Genomic DNA, 25370 nt, shown 5'->3' on the forward strand with positions numbered 1-25370 from the left:
ATAGAGTTCATATATTAGTCCTTTGTCTGAGGAATAACTGCCAAACATTTTCACTTTATGTACGTTGTGTCTTTTCTGTTGGTTGTATCCTTTGTTGTGAAGATGCTTTGTAAATTTTGTATAACCCCAATTATTGGTTCTTAATGTTATTTCTTGTACATTTGCATCTCTTGTCAGAAAATCCTTGCTTATGCCTATGTCTTCAAGAGGTTTACCTATTTTATTTTCTGGGAAGTTATGTGTTTCTATCTTAACATTGATTTTTTTTCATCCAGTTTGGTTTTAGCTTAGTACATGGTAAGTGATATGGGTCTAGATTCATTCTTCTTCATGTGGATAACAAGCTTTCCCAGTACCACTTATTAAAGAGGCTAACTTTTCTCCAGTATATGACTCTGGTCCCTTTAGAAATCAGATATCTGAATGTACCTGAAGTTACTTCTGCGTGCTTTTTTTTTCTGTTCCCCCGATCCACATATCTGTTATTGTGCCAGTGCAATGCTGTTTTTATTACAGTAGCTTTGTAATATAATTTGAGCTCTGGAATTGTAATGCCTCTTTCTTTCAACTACGTTGGAGGAGAACCGATACCAAATAAGAGTTTATAAATATTTAACATATAAGTAACAAATGGTTTGAGTGAATGTAAAGCATTATTCAAATGAGACTCCTTTCCCATCTTTTAATTTATGAAAGTAACTTTTTAGACCTGACATATCTGCAATGTACATACCTTTGCAAACACACAAAATACTTATCTGATGAATGAACTGAATTCTAATACAGTATAATGTTTATCCATATATTTATATAAATCCATTGAAAATTATTCTTATCCAATTCATTTAAGAGATATGTCTTGCATTTTAATTTTATGTTTTATGTTTTTATTCAAATGGCAATGTATTTATTTTGGCAAATTTTATGCTTTACTGAATTACTAGAATCATAGCTCCATCAAGAATCATTTTAACTCATAAGGAAATGACACAGGAATTTATGAAATGTTATATACACATTTAAGATATATTTTATATAAAAGTATAATCTAATATTCAATAAAAGGCTTAGGTACATATTGTACTAGTTTAAAATCCTGTGGATGCTGACTATATTTTTATAAGACTAAGGGGATCAATCTTAAATTTCTAATAGCCTTTTCATGTATTGTTTATGTAGTTTTCAAAAGATAATGGAGTATACCCAGTTGTTTGGATACACTGATAACAGTAGACGCATTTGAAAAGATGATTAAATATTTTTCTTACATTTTAAATATTCAGTATATGGGCTGTACTGTAATGTATGCCTTTGTGGCCATTAAATTCGTAGTGAGAATTTTAGTTTTAATTTACAAGGTGGGCAATTATTTTATAAGTTTATTGTCATAGTCAATTAATTTATTCAAAAGTTTGATGATCACTGTTACAATAAAACAAGGTTCAAATGATTTTCATAGTGGAACCCTTCATTTGAATGAAATCCTAAAGAAACCACAAAACTGAATATAAAACTGATATTCTCAGAACAGCTATGTTCTTTATCCACTCGTCTCTAATATAGCAGCACCCAGAGAAGCATCCTTGAATCTGCTAGAAACGTTTTAAAATCACTGATCCTAATACAACTTCTCCTTGTTCTGGTGAACAGTAATGGCTCAGCACTAGTGAGCAACCAAGCTTCCCCCAGACCCAAGTTAGTAAACTTCAAGCCAAAGATGCTTTACATTTCAAAAATACAACATATTTTTCTACTCCCATGCCTCAGTCCAGCCTCTGGTAGGTCATGGGAGATGAGAAATTAATTCATAATGTATTTAATCTGTGTGCTCAGGGACAATAAAGTCAGCTTTTCCTTTTGCTAATGTTCAGACTACTTCTCTCATCTGTGTCTTTTCTCTTTTTTTAATGAAGAATAATTTTAGGTAGTTCAAACAGTAAAGCGAACTTTCAGTATTGCATAAAAAAATTGGATTAAGTAAAGAATTCCAATTTTGTAAGAATATAACAAACAATAATTCATTACTACTTAATTTGGGTTATGGTATAACTATAGTACAAATGGCTGAAATAATTATAGATAGTGTTTAGGCCCATTTTCAGACTTTCTTGTGGTACTGAGGACTGGATGCAGGCCCTTGGCACTGAACTACATCCCTGCTTTGTAATTTTTTTTTCTTTTGTCTTGCGACAGGGTCTCCCTAAGTCATTAATAACCCAAGTTGGGCTTGATCTTTGAATCATCCTTCCTCAGTCTCAGAATGCTAAGATTAGAGGCATCAACCACATTTTAACAAAAATCTTTAGTCTAAAATCACTAATTATTGGACTCATAAGTAACAAGAAAGATGCAAGTGGCTCTAAATTCTTGAGACTAGCATTTTCAAAGCTTAATAATATACAAATATATCTGTATTTATTACATGCTTCGTGTCTTAATTCATTTTTGGTACCATGGATTGAATAATAATTCATTTTCAATTAAAAGACCTACGTTTCATCTAAAAATGTCCCAGGACTGAGATAATTTCAGTTCTTCCTTCTCTGAAAAGTCAGTTTGATGTCTTCTTGAAGTAATCATAGTGTTTTTCTTCTTGTAGGAATTAAATAATAAAAAAAAAAAAAAAAACCTCAAGAGGCTTGGCTTCTTTATGCCACTCAATACCGTGTCTTCTGTAGCGTAACTCTGCAAGCAGAGAATCACATCATCCTGTTTCAGAGTGTGCAAGGATTTATTTGAATTTTTTATTTCCATAGAATCAAACATAAAATAATGAGTTACTTAGATCAAATTAGTTAATCATATTGCCTAAAAAACTGTCTATTTTTAATTGTATCTGTACCAAGACAATGTTTCCTAGCATTCTGAAAATATATCTGCCCTACATTTTCCTTTTTAGATGTCTGCAGTTGCTTCTGAACTGTCTCAGTTTTCTTCTATGCCTGTTTCTCTCAAGGCACATTTACCTCATTGAGTTTCTTTTAACCCATCAGGCCCACACCTGGTTCAGGGCTTTTGCACTGACATTGCCTTAGCAAGGGATGGATCTCTCCTAGATTTGTGCATGATTTGCCATTTAGTTTTTCCAAATGTTTTAATAATTCTGTCAGTGTGATCAACTTGACCATTTTTGGTTTTTGTCTCTTATTGACTTATTATTCACTAAATGTGTTATTATTTATTTCCTGATTTTCATTCTGTCTTGTGTTTCCCATGTTTCCCAAAAATAATTTCACAAATTTAAGAATATTTTTGTCTGAAAGAACAAATAATCTTGGTTTCAAATATCATAAAGTATAAATGGATCTTTCAATATTAAAGGATTTAGAAATACATGACCATAAGACCTTTTATTAAAAAGGATATTTTAAGAGATAATAATATTAAGAATGTAAGGAAAAATAATGTTTCCAGTGGAGTGTTTTAATGGTTGGTCCATACCAAAAAAGGAAAGGAGAATTTGAATGATTACAGGCAAATTGATACAATTAGATCCAATTCATTTTGCAAACGAAGACTCAAAAGAAAGCCACTTGCATGATCTCTACTGTGACAAACCCAATTTTATTATCTGTGGTGCTTTCTAGCCCTCAGAACCGGAAATAGGTCTAGTGCTAATAGGAATATTTTATCTTCCTTAGAAGAGAAACTTGAATGTTACAGACAATAGAGAACTCCTGTTTTAAAATGTATTGTGTATCATCAGCTAAGTAGCAGTGTTTAAATTCAATTCACAAAACCACTTTAGATTAAGGCAACATAAAAAAGGAACCTGTCAATGCCAATACTGAGAAGCAACCAAAATTAAATTTTGCTGTGCATTCAAAAATTTAAGGTGACTGCATGTGGTTTAATAAGCTATGTCTGTTAAGGTAATGTCTTATGTGGTGTTAATTGCTTTCACATATGCTAATCTTCTTCAAAAGAATGCTCTTTTATCCTTTTTTTTTCATTTTCCAATGCTGACTTAACATTTGGAGACACTAACTATACCCATATGAGTTAGAGAAAATATGCTCACACGGTCTGTTGCTACAATACATTCTGGAAGCACTTTGAAACTTGCTTTGAAAATGTTACTCTGTCTTCAATATCATCTTGAAAAAAATTAAAAAGACATTATATAAATCTTTACAAGGTCATCACCCAGCTATCAGAATGAAAACTTAAGAGTCAAGTAGAAAAGCTGCAAAATTCAGATGAAGTCCTTTCTTTCAAGGAAGCCAAGCAGCTGCTCTCAGGGACAGATTGAATTTCGAAGTTGCAGAGGAGCTCCTGTTGTAATAATGGTAACATGTAACCCACAGATTCTCAGATAAATGTGTTACCTCAGAGAAGGAGCTGTCATGTGAGAGGAGCTGTCAAATATACCTGTTTGCGATGACTGATCATGCAATGTACGTAAATGAGCCAGGAGCCCAGGTGTGCATTTGCCTGGCTGAGAACAGGAAAAGTTTAACGAAGCTAATGGCAGGTTTCAAGTCAACGCTCAGGCAATGCACTATGCAGTTCCTAATGGTGTGCTCACTTGTGATAAACAGCTACAGTTTGTGCCCTGTTACAGTCACTCATGTCTTCCCATGTGGTATTTTAAAATACTTAACATTCACCATTTCCCTGAAGTAGATTCCCATTCCTCCAGTCTCCCCGCTTAATCTTTTTCCTGTTTAAAGTTATGCTTCGGAAATCCAAATTTTATCTTACGTATAACTTGATTTAACTTCTTAGTGATTCATGTTTTGCAGATGTAAGCTTCTGGGGCCAGGAACTTTTATTTATTTTGTGTCCAACTGCATCACCATTGCGTAGAAATGAGTTGGCAACCAATAAGCACTGAACAACTGTATATTGAAATAAAATAAAACCAGTATATTTCCTATGGTCACCAGATGTGTTTCTAAGGCAGGACAATACACTTCACAATGTAGCCTTAAAGTCTTTTTCCTGGCATTGTGACTGTAATTTATCCAATCACTATCCTCTATACCTGACATATTCACTTTAGCAAAACTCATCTTCTTCATAGATCCTGCCCTCAATTCATTTCCACACAAGCCTTTGATACATGGCCAGCAAAGAGAGTTGATACAGTGAATCAGCAAGCATGACAGCCTTATAGGATGTGACATGATCATGAAAGTAATATCTCAACTTTGTCTATCTTTTATTGTTGAGATTCAAATGACAACTTCCTATACCCAAGAGGGCAGTTCTGTTAAGGCATGAGTACAGGATAGATTAGTGAGTCACTTTGAAGTATGTTTGTTATACTAACCTGCAGCTGACAGGATTGCAATGCTATTTACCAAAGTGAGGAACAAATTAAAATAGACTAAATGTACATTGGGGCCACTGAAAAGTGAATTTGAAGATCATGAATTCTCTTTCTAATGGACATCTTGAGTCACAGAATTGCTTGAGGCATATGTTTGCAGATGAAATGTAGAAAGTTGTATATCTAGAACTGAAACTGGACCTCAAGTTTTACTGAACAAATAAATTGAAGATGTTGTCAGCATACCCTAGCAGATGAAGCAAGAAAGTAGAACAGACAATGGAGAGAAAGAAGTCAAAGTTAAAAGGAAATTTACTATTCAAGAGATCATAATATGAGTATTCACAACATAGGTATTTATTGTTTTTCTCTTATGTGTTGGGCATTGTTTTGTAAGTTATCTAGAATGTATGTATGGAGCTCAGATGAGGTTGGGGAAAATGTCTGTGAAGTATCTTGGGATAGAGATATTGTATCTAAAAAATAATGTAATTACATTCAGGCAGTAGATGTTACATATACTGTGAACTAAAGAATTATCCTCATTTGTGTGCTATAAACACAGTGCCACAAATGCCCTCTCCCTGACACACACATGCACTGACTTTCAAACACAAGCTAGTCCTAGGAATACAAGACTGTGGTTTTCTGAATCGTGTTTTTTTTATCTACTTTAGAATACTTTTATAGATTTTTCCAGAATACAGATTTGACCTTTAAGATTTAACCAAATTACACAATTCGTATTATAAGGAATAAAGCAAACAGTTCTAAAGAATCAATAAAGTAATTCCCTATGGCAAACAGGAAAAAATACTACTTCCAATTCAGACCTTGTGCAAACATAATTCTTTCTGATGTTCTATAACCTGTGTGGTGGCATAATTCAGTACATAATTAGAAATCAATGGTTTCTTTAGAAGTCATACAGACTGATGGACACTTTTGTTAATTAACTACAAGATGCATGTAGATTGCCGAGTAGTAACTTCTCAGATGCTAAAGAACAAAGAATTTAAAATATTTCTTGCTCAGATCTTACATTGAAAGTATTTCTAAAAGCAATATACGTACTCAAATGTCCACTTACTTATGACTCCAGATAAGTCAAAAGATAAACTATAAAAGATGCAGCTGAGCTAGAAAAGCGTTTTAGCACATTATGCTTCATTTAGCTAATTGAAGAAAGTAAGTTCAATATTTTGCAGATCCTCAAGAAAAAGTGGAGTAAGAATGATCAGAATGTACAAAAACATGAATTCATAAGATGTAGACATTTAGAGCAGTCAAATAAAATTTCAGAGCAAAAATTCACAAGTATGAGAAAAGTGTAAGCTTAAGAAGTCAAAATAAACTGAGCTTTTTTCTGTTTTGAAATATTGAGGACTGATGGAATCCAGATCTTGTCACTTCAGCCTGCCTAAATGCAATTTGATCATTAATTAGTAGAAGTAGCATAATAATAGAAAATTGGATTTGCCAGTTTAAAAAAGTCAAATCCTAAGATCTCCATAAAACTCTTAATTGAAATATATCACTATGATATATGCTTTCAGTTTTCAAATGCATTGCGATATATCTTTACTGAGTAAATAAATCTTTCAGAATTGAAATGTTTTATATAGAATTTTAAGAGCAGATTTTTCATTAAATTAAGCAGAAATGACATTTGTCTTATTTCTATTGAGAAAGTAATATCTCTATTGACTTGTTGATACCAAAGGTGTAAACTACTCTGAAGTTGATTCTACCTCTCTTTAATTTAGACTTAATTTTATTACTCTTTTCTCTTTCTAAATGTCATTTTTATGGTCTGTTTTATGTGTTCTTTTTTATTAGTAAGCAGTTGACTTTCTTCTAGGACTACATTTCTTACCAAGAAATAACAGTTTATCAGTTAATGAAAATTATACTTTAGGTGTCAAGAAAAGAACCAGAGATTAATGAAGCCAACTAGAATTACAGATGCTAAGAAACTGGTGGCCAGTCTTCACTTGATCATAATTTGTAAGTATCAATTATGACCTAATATGGATTTTATAGGTACCTCTGCACAACTAAAGGTTAAATTATTATTATGAATTAATATCCCAGTATATCTCATCTGATTAAGACATAAATAAACTAACAGGGACAAATACGTATAGATAGTTGTTGTTATGAATTCAGAAAATGAACTGCATTCAGCAGAAACTGCTTTAAATTTGGAATTTTGAGCTTTTCCCAGGCTGGTGATATATAATACTAATTTTGCTGAGGATGCTGGGTAGGAGCAGTAATGTGCAGTTTCTGGTCAGTCATGTGATCAGGGGGTGGGGAGAGGACTGTGAAAGCAGTGTGCTGTGTTGCTTAGCAAATGTGATCAAAAGATTGAATAGATTCATTTTGGTGTGTGTTATTTTCAACCTAACGGTGGGTTTATCAGGACACAACAACACAATAAATCAAGGAGCATCTCTGTGTATACATTAGCCCTTTCAGTCTGCTATAAAGAATATGAGAACTGGGTAGTTTATGAACAAGAAGTTAATTTCTTACAGTTCTGAAGGCTAACGGACCCTAAGCAAGGTGCTGGTAAATTCAACATGTGATGTAGACACATTTTTGTGGCTCATAGGTTAGACTGTCTTACTATGTCCTCATATAGTTAAAGAGTAAAGGAGTTCCCTGCGATCTATTTTTATAAACACACTAAGCGCATTCATAACCTCATGTCATTTACTTTGATGATGTGATTACCCCACCCCCTTAACTCCAAATGGCTTTACCTGACAACTAAACTTTAATATATACATTTTAAGGGAACACAGACTTTTCAGAGCATAGCAATCAATATACATAAATGCAGAAAATGATTTCTGCTTACCTGTATGTCATATCAAGTTGGGTTCTGTACCTAGACCCCCAACCCTCCAAAGGGGTGCAAGGCGAAGGCTCAGAGGAACACGCAGCATGGTCTTTAGGGCTGCAGGAGGAGTGAAATCCTCAGCAGAGCTTGTAACTCTACTAGCAGCTGGCTGACTGACACTAGGCAGCCTGTATTTAATCAGAAATAGCAAGGAGTTGAGTGGACAATGGAGGAAACTTGAACAGGATCTTGGGAGGAGTTCAATGGCCCCCTCAGAGCTTAGACGATGCTAATCAAGGAAAACCATCCCCAGAAAGTCCCCAGGTGTTCTATCATGCCCCCTGAGGTGTCTCCTCATTCTCAATTCAATCATGCCAGGGCCACACCACAGCCCTGCACATGTATTCAGCTTTAGCGCTCTCCAACAGTACCATCCTATAGTCCATGACTTCCACAGCTTTTTGTCTTTCATAATCTCCTGCTCTTCTGTGTTGGATAGGAAGTACCAATTGTTGTTATTTCCATTTTCCAAATTTGCTATGTTCACACAGCAATTAAATTACTTATCTGTCACAATTAGTATTGCAGCTAATTAGACTTTAAAATTAGTTTTACTTCAAAAGTATTTTATTGCATATTGCAAATTCTGTAGTGAGATAATTCTTCTACTCTCCCTGACACTAACCAAGGTCATTGAGTGACATGGTAGATAGAATATTTCAGAAGGTTAAGATTGTTCTACCCACATATCTACACCTCAGAGAAAATAATGAAGACATCTGGTATCAGCTTGAACTTTTTTCCAAAGTGTCTATGTAGCCTCTCCAACACGGTAGCCTCAGGAAAATTAGATTTTCATATGATGCCTGGCTTCTCCAATAGAAACTGTCATAAGAGAAACAGACAAAAAGTGTGTGACCTTTTCTGACCTGCCTTTAGATGTCATATAGCATCCAATCTGAAACATGCTAGCAGCTACAAACAAAGGTTATTGTCTGCACAGTATTAAATTACACTTCATCTCTTGGTTGGAGTGTATCAAAGTCAGAATTCAAGAGATATTTTGGGGGGCTTCTTTTGGAAAAGCACTGTGTCATAAGTGCCAAAACTGAAACTAGAGTCTCATGACTCTTAATTTTTGCACTTTTGCTATTCTTTTGTTTTGTATATGTGCAAATAAGTGTGCGCCCACAGCCCTAAAAATAAGTAAAAACAGTGATGAACACAGACACATTTGTAACATCCACAAGGGCAGTACAGAATATTGTTCATTATTTTGTTCATCACTGTATTCTCTCAAGAATTAGCGTAGCAGGTAATATATATTTGCAGTGTGACTAGACAAGTGAAAGATCGCACACTAAACTTAGTTTTTACTTAGTACCTCATTTTCATTTTCCATACGAAATTTGATCTTAAATACTGTATTCTGATCACTGTATTTAATTATAACTAGTTTTGGTTGCATTATCAAAATTAGTTTGGCTAGTCTTGATTGATACTATCATGTCACAATAAATTTTAAAAATCACTGTAATTCTAGAGAGCAGAAATGATTTAATATTCTGTACGCAAATAGTCTAAGAATTGTATCTAGGCATGGGTATATTTGCACTAAAAAATTTTGATGAATATCTTTCTATGTCCCTGTGTCAATTGCTATGCCACCTGAAGTGTCCATGTTCGCTGTGAAGCCTTTTGCATGTTCCTGAAATTGTCACAATCGAATTTTCCCTTCATACTCATGCAGTGTACTATGCTTCACAGTGCATAATATTTGTCCTTGTTTAGATTTTAGTCATCTCCTACACTACATATGAAATACCTTGAAGATAACTCAGCTTAATTCAGAGTGAGAAGAAAAATATATATCCTGCCTTAACTTTTAAATATTTTTCTTTGACTAAAAAGAATCAATTTTTACATGAAAAGTAAATGATGGGTTGGAGGCACAATACTGAAACAATTTTCAATAAGCAGGTATGTGAATATGGCCATTTGTCTTAGGGGAGAATTTGTCATTTGTGGTGAAAGGCATTTTCTATGAGGAATAATTAAACTTGGCCTGCATCCAAAATTCATATTTTTATACTCAAGAAAAACATATCTGTTTCACAAGTGAGCAATTATCATGTCCTTCAAGTACACGGGGGGAACTCCGTTTCAAAACAGTGTGGACAGGAAGTGAGTATGCTTCTTGTTTCCCTGCATTTAGGTGCTTTGTGGTTTATAATTCATTTAGAAGTGTTCCCGAGACACTCGTTATTCACTATTTATTTTCATGTCCAATGCACATTAAAGAAATCAGCTTGTTTTTAATACAAATGAAAAATTTACATTTTTAAAACCTTTTTGACACTGAATATATTCCAGGGTCAGATTTCTGAGCATGGAATCCATATCTGGGTAGGAGACAAGGAGGAAGAGGTAGGTTAGCATCTGGGGTGCACAATCCTTACTTTCTAAATACGGAAACCGGCTCAAAAAGAACAGTTCTGTTGTGTCAGGACACAGTAGAACAACTATACAGAGCAGTCAAGAAAGTAGAAGAAAGGATTTTGAATGATTTTACCATAAATTCATGATCAGTGTTTGAAGAGATACATTTTGCTCTATTTAGAATTTACCCTGGTATAAACATTATACCAATATACACACATACTGAAACATCATTTGGTACCCTATAAATATGCATAATTTTGATATTTTGTAAATCATTTTAAAAGAAATTTAAATTGAAAAGTAGATACACACACAAATAATAATTGAATTTAGTAAAATATACAGTGTGTAGACAGAAAAGGATGTATTTCTTAATTCTTCATGGATTTATGTCTGCCGAAAATGCAACAAGCTTAAAACTTTTGTTGAATTTTTTGTTTATTTGTTTTTTCTCCATTTTTAAATTTTAGATAAGGTCTCAAAACGTAGTCCTGGCTGGCCTTAAACTTGTTACCTTATCTGTTTCATTCTGTCAAGTGCTGGGATTAGAACAATGAATGATCTCAGTCAAAATCACAGCAGTTTAGCATGTCACATGTCCAAATGATAAAATGACACACATTTGCTTTGACAAACTGTTTTTAATGTTTTGGCAAAGAATGTTCTGGAACCTGTAGCATGCTTTACTGTTTTTGGTACATCACTATAAGCATGAATGTCACTGATCTAACCAGCATGAGGGAGAGAAGCAGCTGGCAAAAAGGACAGGTAATAAGAATTACTCAGCTCCACCAGACCAGGGGATATTAATCAAAAGGACAATTGTTATTTATGAGGAACTTTTCAAGTACTTTGACTCTTTACCTAATTAAAGTATATAACTAAAATGTACTACACTTCAGTGTGGATGTGGGATAACAAAGAATGTTTCATTTTCAATTAAACCTATTTAAAAATTAGTCATTAAAACCTATTTTATTCTCATCTCATACAAACTGCTAATGTTATAGATCACCATGCAAGTGTCGTTATGAGCAATTGCATTTTCAGACTGCAGCAATAGTAGACATTAACTTTAAATTCCCAAAACATATATATATATATATATATATATATATATACAATAATCAATAAGTTATATCTGTTAGACCCACAATACTTTGGAGCCTATACTTCTGGTTGTTTTATAATGTATTCATACAAGCATGCACATATCTACATGCATGCTGAACACACATAATTTGCATTTCGCCAAAACTTTATAAATTGTCATTTTGCAGTTAACATAACATTGTTATTATTTTCCATGCCACCAAGAAGTGTTACTAAACGATATTGTGCTATCTATGGAAAATTTTGATGTTTATGTACAAGATGACATGGCTTTCACAGGCTCTCTAACCATTCTTCTCTTGAGTATTGGTTACATCCAAATTTACCACTGTAAACAGCGCTGCAGTAGGTATATGGGTAATTTGATTTTGGTTCTGATTATTTCTTTAGGAAATTTTCTAGACATCAAATTATTTAATGAAATGATATAAATAATTTTAGACTTAGACATATCAGGTGTTTTGTTTTGCTTTGTTTTACCAAATTGATTTGCTCACATTTTCACTGTGTCTCCATGAAATCAGCCCAGAATCCTGAGGCCCAAATGGCCAAAACTCATCCACAGATTGGGTTCAGTACATGGTATTTCAGTAAATGCACTTTGTTATTTAGATAGATAATTTTCGCTTTTTAAAAGTTATACATAATGTGTTATAAAGCAGGGCACTACAAAGGGCAATACTCATTGAAGAATATCATAAAGGGATGAATTTATTATGGCACATACTGCAATTTTTTTCTGGCTCCTTGATAATGGATCAAAATTTAGCATTTGGGTTTGCACACAGAACACTGTTCCAAACCTGCAAGTTAAGATTCAGCTCCACTTCCCCAAGGGTTGCTGAATGACTGAGCTGATTATGTTTCACTTTTAAACTAGTTTTTATCAAGACTTAAGTGGGAGGCTTATTTCTAACACCTTTCAGGTCTTCCTACATTCCTAGGAACTTCCAGAAGGATAATCCAATCCTCAGTTTCTGTTGTTGCACAGTGCAAAATTCTCCAACTGCTCTGCTGCTAAAGCGGTACATGTGCCACGGCCATGGATGCGTTTACGGAGCCTCCAGCTTGTCCTTCCCGGAAGTCTCTCCACTGCAGAGGGAAGGGACCAAAAAAAAGGCATTAAGTGTGCACGAAGTAGTTCCCCGTGCTATTTCAACTTTTCGATTTCTCTGGAAAGTAAAGATTGTTTGGCACTTTTATCCCAGAAGGAAACAGATGCCGGGGCATTGAAGGAATCTCCCTGAAGGCGCTCGGGGGCTACAGATCAGAACCTGTCTGCCATTTCTCCTTCTCTTCTTGTTCCTCTGCCTTGTGCTTTCTTCACCTCCCCTTCTCTTCCTCCTCCTCCGCCTTCTGAATTTTTAATGGGCAATTCCAATATTCCTGTCGTTTCCTAATAGTAGATTTTAAAACATGTTTGACACCCGTAATAGTAAAGTTTATCATAGGGAATTTGTATCTAGACATGGTATATCTTTGATCCGGCCTGCGGATCATTCCGTGGGGTGTACCTGGAGGAGGAACAGGGATTAAATAAAGACATAGGGGAGACAAAGAGAGACTGAAGCAAGTCGAGAGAGAATCCGATCAATCCCCATTTTATTCCGGAAGTGATTACATCTTTTATAGAGAAAGGGCGGGCTATTGGGACAGGAAGAGGCAACAGGATCATCCTCAAGACTGGGTATGTGACGTAAGCAGGAGAGGATTATGGTTAATGTAGGCAGACGCAGTGCCCATAGGAGAGAGAGAGGCAGGGAAGCAGCAATGGGGCTGTCGTGCGGCTCCCTACATATCTTTGTTATTTTTCCCATTCCCTTCCCTTCCTTTCAATGAGTCTTTCCTTGCTCATTGACAAAATTTTGTTTCTATTGTTTTCCGCCTATTCTTTTTTATATATTTTTGCCTATCCCCTGCTGCTTGGCCTTCCTTTGTTCTCCTTACCATTTGAACCTTTTTTTCCTACATCCCAATATGTTTTCTCCATTTGGGTCTTTACTTATACATTGAGTTTCTCATACCAGAGAAACAATGTGATATCTAAACACGTGTGTTCTATTTATGTCTCTTACATTCTCAAGGTGCATTCATTTACCTAAAAATGAGAAATCAAAAACTGAGATTCTATCTTACTCCAGAAAGAGTTGCTATCATCAGGACATCAGCCAATAACAAATGCTGGCAAGGGTGTTGGGAAAAAGGACCTTGCTTACTGTTGCTGAGAGTGTAAATCAGTACAAAGGCAGAAAGCAGTGTGGAGATTCCTCAAAAATATTAAACTTAGAGGTTACATTCAACTCAGCTATTTCCATTTTACGTGGCTTCCTAAAGGAGTTAAAAGCATCACACCACCGCAATATATGCAAATCTGTGTTTATTGCAGCAGAATTTGTAATAGCTAACTCTTGGAAATGGCACATATGCCCATCATTCATTCCATCGAATGAATAAAAAAATGTGGTATTTAATTTGTATTGGAATACTCCTCTGCCATAAAAAAGGACAGCAGGGTTTCTTCTCTACCTATTAGTTCCATGTCTTTGTAAGCCTCTTAATCATCATCAGTGGGCTCCCTATCTAATCATGCCTTTCTCTTTGCTTGCTGTTCACCCAACAAAGCAGCATTTCCACACTGGTGTTACCTTCACCTCCCCCAGTTGTTAGCCCCTCAGTGAGGCTTCAAAATTAATAGCTAAAATAAATATAATAGATTACAGAGATTCATACCACAATGAGACACAGGTTATTCTACTTGTTTAAATTCCCCAGAATTACTGTTGTGAAAATTGAGAAAAATGAGAAAAAGACAGCTGCATTTTTAAATTAATATTATTTAGGTATATCAATCATAACTGTATAAGTGTATGCAGTTCAATGTGATGACTTGATAGCTATGTGTATAATATGACACTATTAAACAAAGTTAACATAGTTTTCTTTTCTCTACCCTGTCATTTTTATGGTGAGACGTGAAATTTACTCTTATTGCTGTGAATTAGACCTAAACACCATGTCCGCTCATGCATTTGAAACTTTGCACCTTTTATTCAAAATCTCTCCACTCTCTACATCTATGCCTCCAGCATAGGTTTCTATCTATCTTTTACTTCAATGACATCAAATTTTTAACTTCCACATATAAGTGAGATTATACAGTATTTCTTTTTCTGTGCCTGCCGTATTTCATTTAACATATTGTTCTTTAGGTTTATCTATATTGTTATGAATTCCAAAATTTCTTTCCTTCCTTTAACTATATAATCCTTCCCTTTGATCCATTCGTTTTTTGATGGATACTAGGGTGCGTCCACATTTTGATATCGTCAATAACGCCTCGATGAGTATGTATACACATATCTCTTAAAAATTCTGACTTTATATTTCATATGAATATACACAGAAAGTGAGAATGGGTAATCCTACTGTAGCTCTATTATTTTTTTCATTTTGAGAGAGACTCCATACTCATTTCTATCATGAGTTTATCAATTTACTTTCTTATCGAAGACAGATATACAAGGGTTTCCTTTTCTTAACATGCTTGTCGACATTTATTTTTTTTTTTGATAAGGTCCATACTAGTAAGTGTTGTGATACCTTATTGTGGTTTTGATTTCCGTTTTCCTGTTGATAAATTATGTTGATTTTTTAATTCATTTTTCTTCATTTCACAAACATTTGTTCAGATAGTTGGGCCATTTCTAAAGCAGATTATTTTCTACTGAGTTGTATTCCATACAAATTTAAAAAGCTGACCCTGCACCCTTTACGTGGCTCATGCTACAGCCTCATGTTGTTCTACCCATATGAATGTAGCTTACAGATGAGAACACATCTAAATCTGTATGTAACCCTAATCCAAATTCTTGATTACTTAATTCACATTTTAAAAATTGTTATTACAAAATGATGAATGTGAACTCATGCATCAGAACAGGCAGAGAATTTCATACTATGTCATGAAGTAAATGACTCATGAAATATGGTACCAGGCAGTTTATTAAGTGTATTGGACAGCAATACATTAATGTAATAAAATACCTAAAATAAAGATTTAAAAAGAGGAAGGGCTTATTTTTGGTTCACAGGTTCAGAGTTTTCAGTCCAGTGGTTGCTTGACCCATGTTTTGGTGGCAGGTGGCAGTGGAAGACTAACTCGTAATGGGCAGGAAGCAAAGAGAGACCTGCAGAGACTGGGGAACAAACACTGCCCTTTGAGGGCACCCTGAGTGATCTAACTTCCTTCAAATATGCTGCACCTCTCTTGGTCTCCATCAATCCACAATAGCTCCATATTCTGGGGACAGCACCTTAACACATTTGCCATTGTGGGACATTTCAGATCAAAAGTGTACCACTATGGATTGAAAAGTTCCAGTTATTTTTAAAAATCTCAGACAAGCATCATGCAATTTACAATTTCTTACCCTCTTGTGACTTCCTTGTTTCTTCTTCAACTTTTCTTTGTTCTACAAAATATTGGTAAGCACCTACTATGTGGCTAGTCTTGTGCCATGGATGGTGTAAAGTGAAATGACTGAGATAGTACAATTATTAGATTTTTAAGGTCAAAGTTTCAGGGAACAGTAAAAACTGACAATGTTTTATAGGAACAGTAAATTTTTTAGTATGTGAAATGTAACTAATTAACAAAAGTACTTAATCTTAATAGCTACAAGAGGTAGCAATTATTCTCATTTTACTGATAAGGAAACTACAGTTAAGAAAATGCTAGTGAGCTAGCGTTCACTGTTTGTGCTGGATTATGTACCAGTCATGAGTTTTAGGTTCTCCACTTCCTCAGCGAGTTTTGTTGTGCCTTGCTTAGGCAATTTAAGAATCCAGAATGTTATTCACAGAACATTAGATTTGGAAAACCAAAATCTCCTAGGAAAATATGTCATCAGCATTTTTAAAGTAAAATATAAACTAATTAAATTATTTATCAGAAGTACATAAAGTGAAATGAAGAACTTCAGGTAAAATAATTGTATTTAATGGATATAATGGCCTGTTGTGTGCAATTTAATAATGGAAATATAAAGATTAAACAGCCATGCACTTCCACGTCTTGCAGATTGGAGTCTAACTCAATTTATATTCTGAATATATATATTCTATATTTAAGGTATAGGCATTTTCAATCACAAAGCAGTGATTGTAAAGGTGGTAATAGAGGTTCAGTAAACATGCTTTGGATTTGGAGGAATAAAGACAGATTTCTACAAGGATAGTTGATTTATACTTCTTAAAGTGCATTTCATTTGGTATAAATTTTAATGACAATTAGTAAATATTCTTTCAATAGAGAACCAGATACCAGTGAAGACTGAGAAAAGAGACTCAATTCATAGTAATTGTACCAGTCCACACTCCCACCAATAGTGAGGAAAGATTCATTTCTCCCTCAGCCTTCACAGCATTTGTTATTGGTTGGTTTCTTGCTAACAGTCATTCTTTCCAGGTGAAATGTAATATAAGTTCCAGTTTAATTTGCATCTCTCAAATGCCCAGTGATAAATATTTTTTTCATATATTTATTTGCTGTTTGTACTTCTTCATCTGAAAAGTGTGTATTCATTTCAGATGCTCTTTTTTGGATTGGGTCTTTATATTTGGGAGGTCTGATTTTTTTTTGAGTTTTTATAAGTTCTCTAATACTCCTTTGTTTGAGGAACAGTTGGAAAACTTTTTTCCTGCACTGTGGGTTGTCTCTTCACTGTTGGTGGTTTCTCTATCTGTGCATTTTTTAATACGATGAGATCACAGTTGTTGATGCTTTGTCATAGTTTCTGTGTGATCAATGTTTCATTCATAAAGTCTTTCCTACACCAATGTCTTCAAGAGTTTTACCTATTCTATCTTCCAACTTATTTAATGTTTATGATTTTAAATCTTTGACTCATTTTGCCTTTAATTTAGTGTACAGTGATAGACATGAATCTATTTTTAATGTTTGGCATGTGTAGAGTCAGTTTTTCCAGCATCATTTATTAAAGAGGCTATCTTTATTCCAGTGACTGTGTGTGACACTTTTGTCAAAGATAAGGTGTCTCAGTCTGGAGTTATTTCTGCACTTCTAATCTGTCCTGTTGATCTTCAGGTCTTTTTAGTTTTTTTTTTCCCCTGTACCATGCTCTTTTTATCACAGTAGCTTTATAGTTTAATTTCAAGTCAGAGATTGTGATTCTTCCTGCCCTCACTTTGTTGCCCAGAACTGCTTTTGTATTCTACATCCCTTCTGGTTCCAAATGAATTTTAGGAATATTTTCTCTAATTCTGTGAGATACATTGTTGGACTTTTGATCATAATTGCATTAAATCTTTAAAACAGTTTTTCAAGTGTGGCTATTTTCACAATATTGATTCTTCCTACCCAACAGCAAGGGATATCTTTCAAAATTCTGATATCATCTTCAATCTCCTTTTTCAGAGTAGTGTCGTTTTCAATATACAGGTGTTTTACATGCTTCACTAGGTTTATTCCTATGTATTTCATTTTTTTTTTTGGATGTTACTGTGAAAGGTATTTTTCCCCTAATTTCTTTCTCAGTGAATTCGTTATTTGTGTGCAGGAAGGCTATTGTTTTTTGAGTGCTGTATTTGTATCCAGCTAGGCTACTGAATTTGCTTATAAAATCTAGCAGTTTTTAGTGGAATTTTGGAGTCTTCTGTATAGAGTATCACATCATCTCAAATAATAGTAACTTAACTTCTTCATTCTTAAGATTATAACTTTTACTTCTTTCTCTTGTCTAATTGCTTTGGCTAAAGTTTCCAGGTCCACGTGAGTAAGAGTGGAGACAGTGGACATCCTTGTCTTGTTCCTGATTTTAGAGTGAACTTTTTCAAGTTTTTTCCAGTTGGTATGATGTTGGCTGTTGGTTTGTCAGAGATGGCTTATATTGAATTGAGATAAAGAACATCTATTCTCATTGTCTGTAGGATTTTTATCATGAATGGGTGCTGAACTTTGTCAAAAGCTTTTCTTCATCTATTGAGAAGATCATGTGATTTTTTGCCCTGACTCTGTTCGTATGCTATATCACACTTATTGATTTATATATGTTGAACCGTCTCTGCATCCCTGGAATGAATCTCACTAGGTCATCTTGTTGATGATTTGCTGCATTCTTTTTGCCAGTATCTGATTGTAGATTTCTGCATCTCTGTCTATTAGGGAGATTGGCTTATAGTTCTCTTTCTTAGTTGAGTCCTTTTCTGGTTTCAGTACCAGGGTGATGCTTACATCCAGGACAGAATTAGGGAGTATTGTTTCCCTTCCGATTTCATTAAAGAGTTTGAGAAGTAGTGGTATTAGGTCTTCTCTAAATTTCTTGTAGAATTCAGCATTAAATCCATTTGGTCTTGTGCTTCTTGTTGTTGTTAATAGATTTTTAATTACATCTTCAATTTCATTAATACTGATTTATTTAGGCTTTTTATATCTTCCCGATTCAGCTTTGGTAATTCATATGTATTCAGGTATCTGTCCATTTCTTCTGCATTCTCCATCTTATTAGAATATAAGTTTTCAGCGTAGGAGTAGATGACTTTCTGCATTTCTTCAGGATCCACTGTGACATTAACCCTTTCATTCCTAATTGCTTAAACTTGAGTCCTTTCTTTCCTTTTTCATAAGGTGGGATAAATATTTGTTTATTTTATTTATTTTTTCAAAAACTCAACACTTGATTCATTGAATGTTTGTATTATTTTCTTACTTTACAATGCATTAATTTCTGTCCTGATCTTTATAACTTCCTCCCTTATATGAGCTTTTGGTGTAGCCTGGTCATACTTTCCTAGAAGTTTGAGGTTCACTGTTAGGTTGCTTACATGTGTTTACTCCCTTTTTCTGGTATAGGTATTCACTGCTAAAATTTTCCTCTTAAAACTACTTTGATATGTTCCATATGTGATATTGTCATTATCATACAATTGTAGAAACTGTCTACTTTCTTCTTTAATTTTATCTGTGACCCAGATAAAATTGGTTGCTCTGGAGAGTTCTATTTATTTCCATATGTTTATGAAGTTATTTTGGGTTCTTTTGCCACTGATTCCCAATTCAATTGCACTATGGCCTGAAAATATGCATGGGATAGTTTCAATTCTCTTCTGATTACTTAAGCATATTCTGTGAGCTAATATGTGTTCTATTTTGGAAAATGTCACTGGGAAGTATATTTATTCTGTTGTTGTAGGGTGCAGCACTCTGTAGATATCTCGTGAGCTCATTTGTTCCAAAGTTTGGCTCAGTTCTAATATTTCATTGTTGATATACTGCTTAGTTGGTCACTCTTTTTGTGACAATGGGGTATTAAGATCCCCTGATACAAATGTATTAGTGCTGCTTCGATTTTTTCATATGCCTTAATATTGTTTTATATGATTGGGTGCACTGGTGTTTGTTGCATATATATTTATGATTTTAATCTCTTCCTCTTTGAGTCTTCCCTTTACAAGTATGTAGTAACTTTCTTTGTGTCTCTTAATCAGTCTTGGCTTGAAATTCACTTTGTCTGCAAATAGAATAGCTGCCTTTGCTTGTTTCTGGATTTCTGTTGCATAGGTATTGTTTTCCATCCTTTGACTTTCAGTCTGAATTTCTTTTAGAATTAAATATGTTTTCTAGCATGTAACAGCTTGTTTGATCTTGCTTCTTGACCCATTCTACCAATCTATGTCTTTTGATTGGTGAAGTGAGGCCATTAACATTGATAATTATAACTGATATGCATTGAATTATCCTGGGCATGTTGTTGTCCTGTTGTTGAATCCCCCACTTTCTTTTCCTCCCTCTGTTTAATTATCCACCTTGCATAGTGGATTTTTCTGTCGGAATTCATGGACTTTATGTCCTTGTTATCTCTTTCTAGAATATCCTTCAAAATATTTTGGAGTGCTGGTTTGGTGATCACAAATTTCCCGAGATGTTCTTTGTCATGGAAGTATATTATTTCTCCATCAATTTTGAAAGATAGTTTTGCAGGGTCCATCAATCTGAGTTGAAGTTTGTTTTTATTTGGAACTTGAAATACTTTGCTCTAAACTCTCCTTGACTTGAGTGTTTATACTGAGAAGTCAGCTGTTGCTTGCTATGGCATGTTTGATTTGTTGCTTTAAATTAGTTCCTAGCTTGGCAGCCTTGCTTTTCCGTGTTTCTTGTAGTGTTTTGCTACCTTTCTTGATCTCACTTTCACAAGCCAGAGGTCTCTCCACTTCTGCCACAGACCTAGGTTCTATTCCCAGCTCACATAGAACACTGGTGTCCTCTTTTATACAGGAAGCCCTCAAACAATGACGCAGTGCTTTAAACAAGAGATTGGTACTGATATTCACAGCAATCATGAGATGTAGATTTTACCATTTCAATTTTCCAGAGAAAATTAGTCTCCGAGAGATAAACTAACATTTTCTTACTTGCACAGTAAATACCTGGATTCCATGTGAAGCTTTGAGACTCCAAATACCACATTCCTTCCATTACACTGCATCAGTTTTACCTCCAGGACAGTTTGTGTTTTTTTTTTTTTTCTTTGTTTGTTTGTTTGCTTGTTGGTTTTGTGTGTGTGTGTGTTTTCCATGTACACTCCTAAGATTTTAAAGGCGCATATCTTGCCTTGTTGTCTTCTGATAAAACTGTTTGATTCACCAAAAAATATGTATCTTAGATTAAGATTTTCAATCTGCTCACTATTTAGTTGTTTGTCATGACAATGAATCATTATGGCCATCTATCTCTACGATACTGTAGGACTGTAAGTCTATAGGAAGATATAGGCTTATTTAGCTTTCAATACAATGATTCCCCCATAAGATACCACTAACTTGAGAGGAGGAGCTGGGCAGATCTGGGGTGCCCTCACCGGCCTCTCTGCGTGTCTGGAGGACTCTGGATATCTCCACCCAGACTGCTGGAGTTCACCCAGACTTCCAGATGCAGTAAAGGGGAGAGGTGGGTTTGAGGCTTCCACATCAGCCTCCCCATTCCGTCTTCACTTGGAGACCTGCTGAGCTGCCGGCGGATGGGCGGGCCCACACTATCAGCCTAGCTCAGCCTGTTTAGCTGCCGCGCCTGGCCATAGATCTGCAGAGGAGGAGCTGGGCAGATCTGGGGTGCCCTCACCGGCCTCTCTGCATGTCTGGAGGACTCTGGATATCTCTGCAACCAGGGAGGGTCCACAGGTTCCTGAAGCACTGCGGCCTGTGGTGAGTACCCTAACCCGGCTGCGATTGAAGAACTGTGGAGCTTCCAAGGGGCAGGTGGGCGCACAGTGTCCCTGAGGCCCAGCTTGTCTGGAACTGCGGAGTTCTGAGGAGGCAGAGGAGAGACACCGGTTCTGTAGGCCCAATGACTTGGGGCAGCGCGGTGCCAGAGTCTCAGTAGCTCCAAACATAGAAGGGGATTTTCAACAGATCCTGAGGAAGCTTTCAAATAACACTTGAAACACAGAAATATAGGAAAATGACAAAACGAAAGACCAAATTACAACCTCAAACCTCCAGCCCATCTCAAGAAACCCTAGGAGCGATGTATATAGAAGAAAATATATCCCATCCACCTCATATATCAGACATAATAGCCACTGAAATTGACAAGCAACTCCAGGAAGCTTTAAAGAAATTCAAACTCGAAATAATCTCCCAGATAAAAGAAGAAATGATAAAAGAAATGAAAGAGATTGTAAATATATCTAAAGAAAACACAGATAAAAAATTGGAGGAACTAAACAAAAAGATAGAATCCCTAGACGAGCAATATAAGAAACAAACAGAATACATAATGCAGATGCACAGAGATATACAGGAAATAAAAAACTCCACTGAAAGTTATAAAAACCGCCTTAATGAAAGTGAAGATAGAATTTCAGACCTTGAAGACAGGATTGCAGCTAGTGAACAGGAAAGGAAAGATCTTTTGAAAATAACGAGGAATCAGGAAACAACAATTCAACAACTGCAAGACGATGCAAAGAAGAATAACATAAGAATGATAGGGATTAATGAAAGAGAGGGAGACAACATGAAGGATGCCAGGAGGATATTTAGAGAAGTAATAGCTGAAAATTTCCCAAGCATGAGATCAGAAACTGACATCAGGATCAGTGAAGCATATAGAACTCCAAACAGTCATAACCAAAATAAAACTACACCCAGACATATAATAATCACCATCCCAGAAATCCAACACAAGAATAGATTATTAAAAGCTGTCAGAGAGAAAAGAAGATCACTTATAAAGGAAAACCTATCAGAATCACAGCAGACTTCTCAGCACAAACGATAAAGTCAAGAAGAGCATGGAGTGAAGTATTCCAGATCCTAAAGCAAAATGATTTCCAACCGAGACTGATATATCCTGCAAAACTATCATTCAAAATAGATGGTTCAATACGATACTTCCATGACAAAGAACAGCTGAAGAACTTCATGAACACCAAACCAACCCTGCAAAAAATATTGAAAGACAGTTTAGATACACAAAGGAAAAAACCACTAAGCAAAGCAAATAATTAAACAGAACAGAAAGATAAAGATGCAACAGCAGAGAGATAACATTCCTACAATTAACCAGCATTTAACAGTAATAACCATTAATGTAAATGGTCTCAATGCACCAATCAAAAGAAACAGACTAGCAGAATGGATCAAGAAACAAAATCCAACCATATGCTGTTTACAGGAAACCCATCTAACCCAGAAGGATACTCACAGACTGAAAGTCAAAGGATGGAAAACAATTCTCCATACAGCAGGAATCCAAAAAAAGGCAGGAGTAGCCATTCTGTTTGCAGACAACGTGAACTTTAAACCAACAATGACCATAAAGGACAAAGAAGGTCACTACATACTTGTAAGGGGAAAACTCCAAGAGGAAGAGATAACCATCTTAAATATATACGCACCAAACTCCAGAGCACCCAGTTATATAAAACAATTATTAACAGAAATGAAAACTCAAATTATCAGTAATACAATTGTAACAGGAGACCTTAATACACCACTGACACCAAGGGACAGATCAACCAGGCAGAAAATGAGCAAAGAAATAACAGAACTGAATCACACCTGTGAACAAATGGGTTTGATAGACATATACAGAATGTTCCACCCAACAACATCAGAATACACATTCTTCTCAGCAGTACATGGATCATTTTCTAAAATAGACCATATATTAGCTCACAGAACATATTTAAGCAAATGCAAAAAAGTTGAAATCATCCCTTGCATATTATCGGATCATAGCGCTCTGAAATTAGAAATTAATGACAAAAGATACTGCAAAAATTCCACAAACACATGGAAACTAAATAACACACTCTTGAGTAATCAGTGGGTCACAGAAGAAAATTAAAGAAGAAATTAAACAATACCTAAAAGAAAATGAAAATGCAGATACAACTTACCGGAATCTGTGGGATGCAATGAAAGCCATTCTGAGAGGAAAATTTATTGCACTGAGTTCCCACATCAGGAAAACAGAACAAATACAAATAAATAACTTGATGCTACACCTCAAACAGCTAGAAAAAGAAGAGCAAGTCAAGCCCAAAGCCAAAAGAAGAGAGGAAATTATAAAAATCAGAGCAGAAATCAATGCAATAGAGACTAAGAAAACAATCCAAAGAATCAACGAATCAAAGAGTTGGTTCTTTGAAAGAATAAATAAAATCGATAAGCCCCTAGCCAACCTTATTAAAAAAAGGGAAGAAAAAGCTCAAATTCATGAAATAAGAAATGAAAAAGGAGAAATCACTACAGACCCAATAGAAATACAGAGGATCATCAACACCTATTTCGAAAACCTCTACTCTCAAAAGTTTGATAACACAGAAGAAATAGACAGATTCTTAGAAGCATATGAAGTACCAAAGCTAGATCAAGAGGATATAAAACTGTTGAATAACCCAATCTCTGCTAATGAACTTGAAAATGTAATTAAGGCCTTACCCACCAAGAAGAGCCCAGGCCCAGATGGATTCACTGCAGAATTCTACAAGAAATATAAAGAAGACCTAATGCCGACACTCCTCAAACTATTCAATGAAATTGAAAGGGAAGCAATCCTTCCTAAGTCATTCCTGGAAGCAAATATTACTCTAGTACCAAAACCTGAGAAAGACCCAACTATAAAAGAGAACTATAGACCGATCTCCCTAATGAACACAGATGAAAAAAATCCTCAATAAAATATTGGCAAATAGGATCCAGCAAATCATCAAGAAGATTATACACCATGACCAAGTGGGATTCATCCCAGGAATGCAAGGATGGTTCAACATACGCAAATCAATAAATGTAATCCACCATATCAATAAAGCCAAAAATAAGAATCACATGATCATTTCTATAGATGCAGAAAAAGCCTTCAATAAGGTTCAACACTTATTCATGATAAGAACTTTACAGAAAATTGGAATAAATGGTCTTTACCTCAATATAATAAAGGCCATTTATGACAAACCAACAGCCAGCATCATACTAAATGGCCAAAAATTGAAAGCCTTTACTTTAAAATCGGGCACAAGACAAGGATGTCCTTTATCACCACTCCTATTTAATATAGTACTGGAAGTACTAGCCAGAGCAATTAGGCAAGAAAGAGAAATAAAAGGGGTAAAGATAGGAAAAGAAGAAGTTAAATTATCATTGTTTGCAGATGACATGATACTTTACATA

The 25370-nt window shown here is 35.1% G+C and overlaps 1 long non-coding RNA gene across 1 annotated transcript in view; it reads right to left on the bottom strand.

Moving 5' to 3' along the window:
* Positions 1-11752: 11752 nt before the first annotated feature.
* Positions 11753-25370, bottom strand: part of LOC134475509 (uncharacterized) — a 112059-nt gene continuing 98441 nt past the window's right edge. Inside the window, exon 5 of the long non-coding RNA XR_010046685.1 lies at positions 11753-12770. This is a non-coding gene — a long non-coding RNA (uncharacterized LOC134475509). The remainder of the gene's footprint in view (positions 12771-25370) is intronic.

Source organism: Cavia porcellus, unplaced genomic scaffold (assembly GCF_034190915.1).
Source record: "Cavia porcellus strain 051 isolate PalLab524CR breed Dunkin Hartley unplaced genomic scaffold, mCavPor4.1 scaffold_3, whole genome shotgun sequence".
Lineage (NCBI taxonomy): Eukaryota > Metazoa > Chordata > Mammalia > Rodentia > Caviidae > Cavia > Cavia porcellus.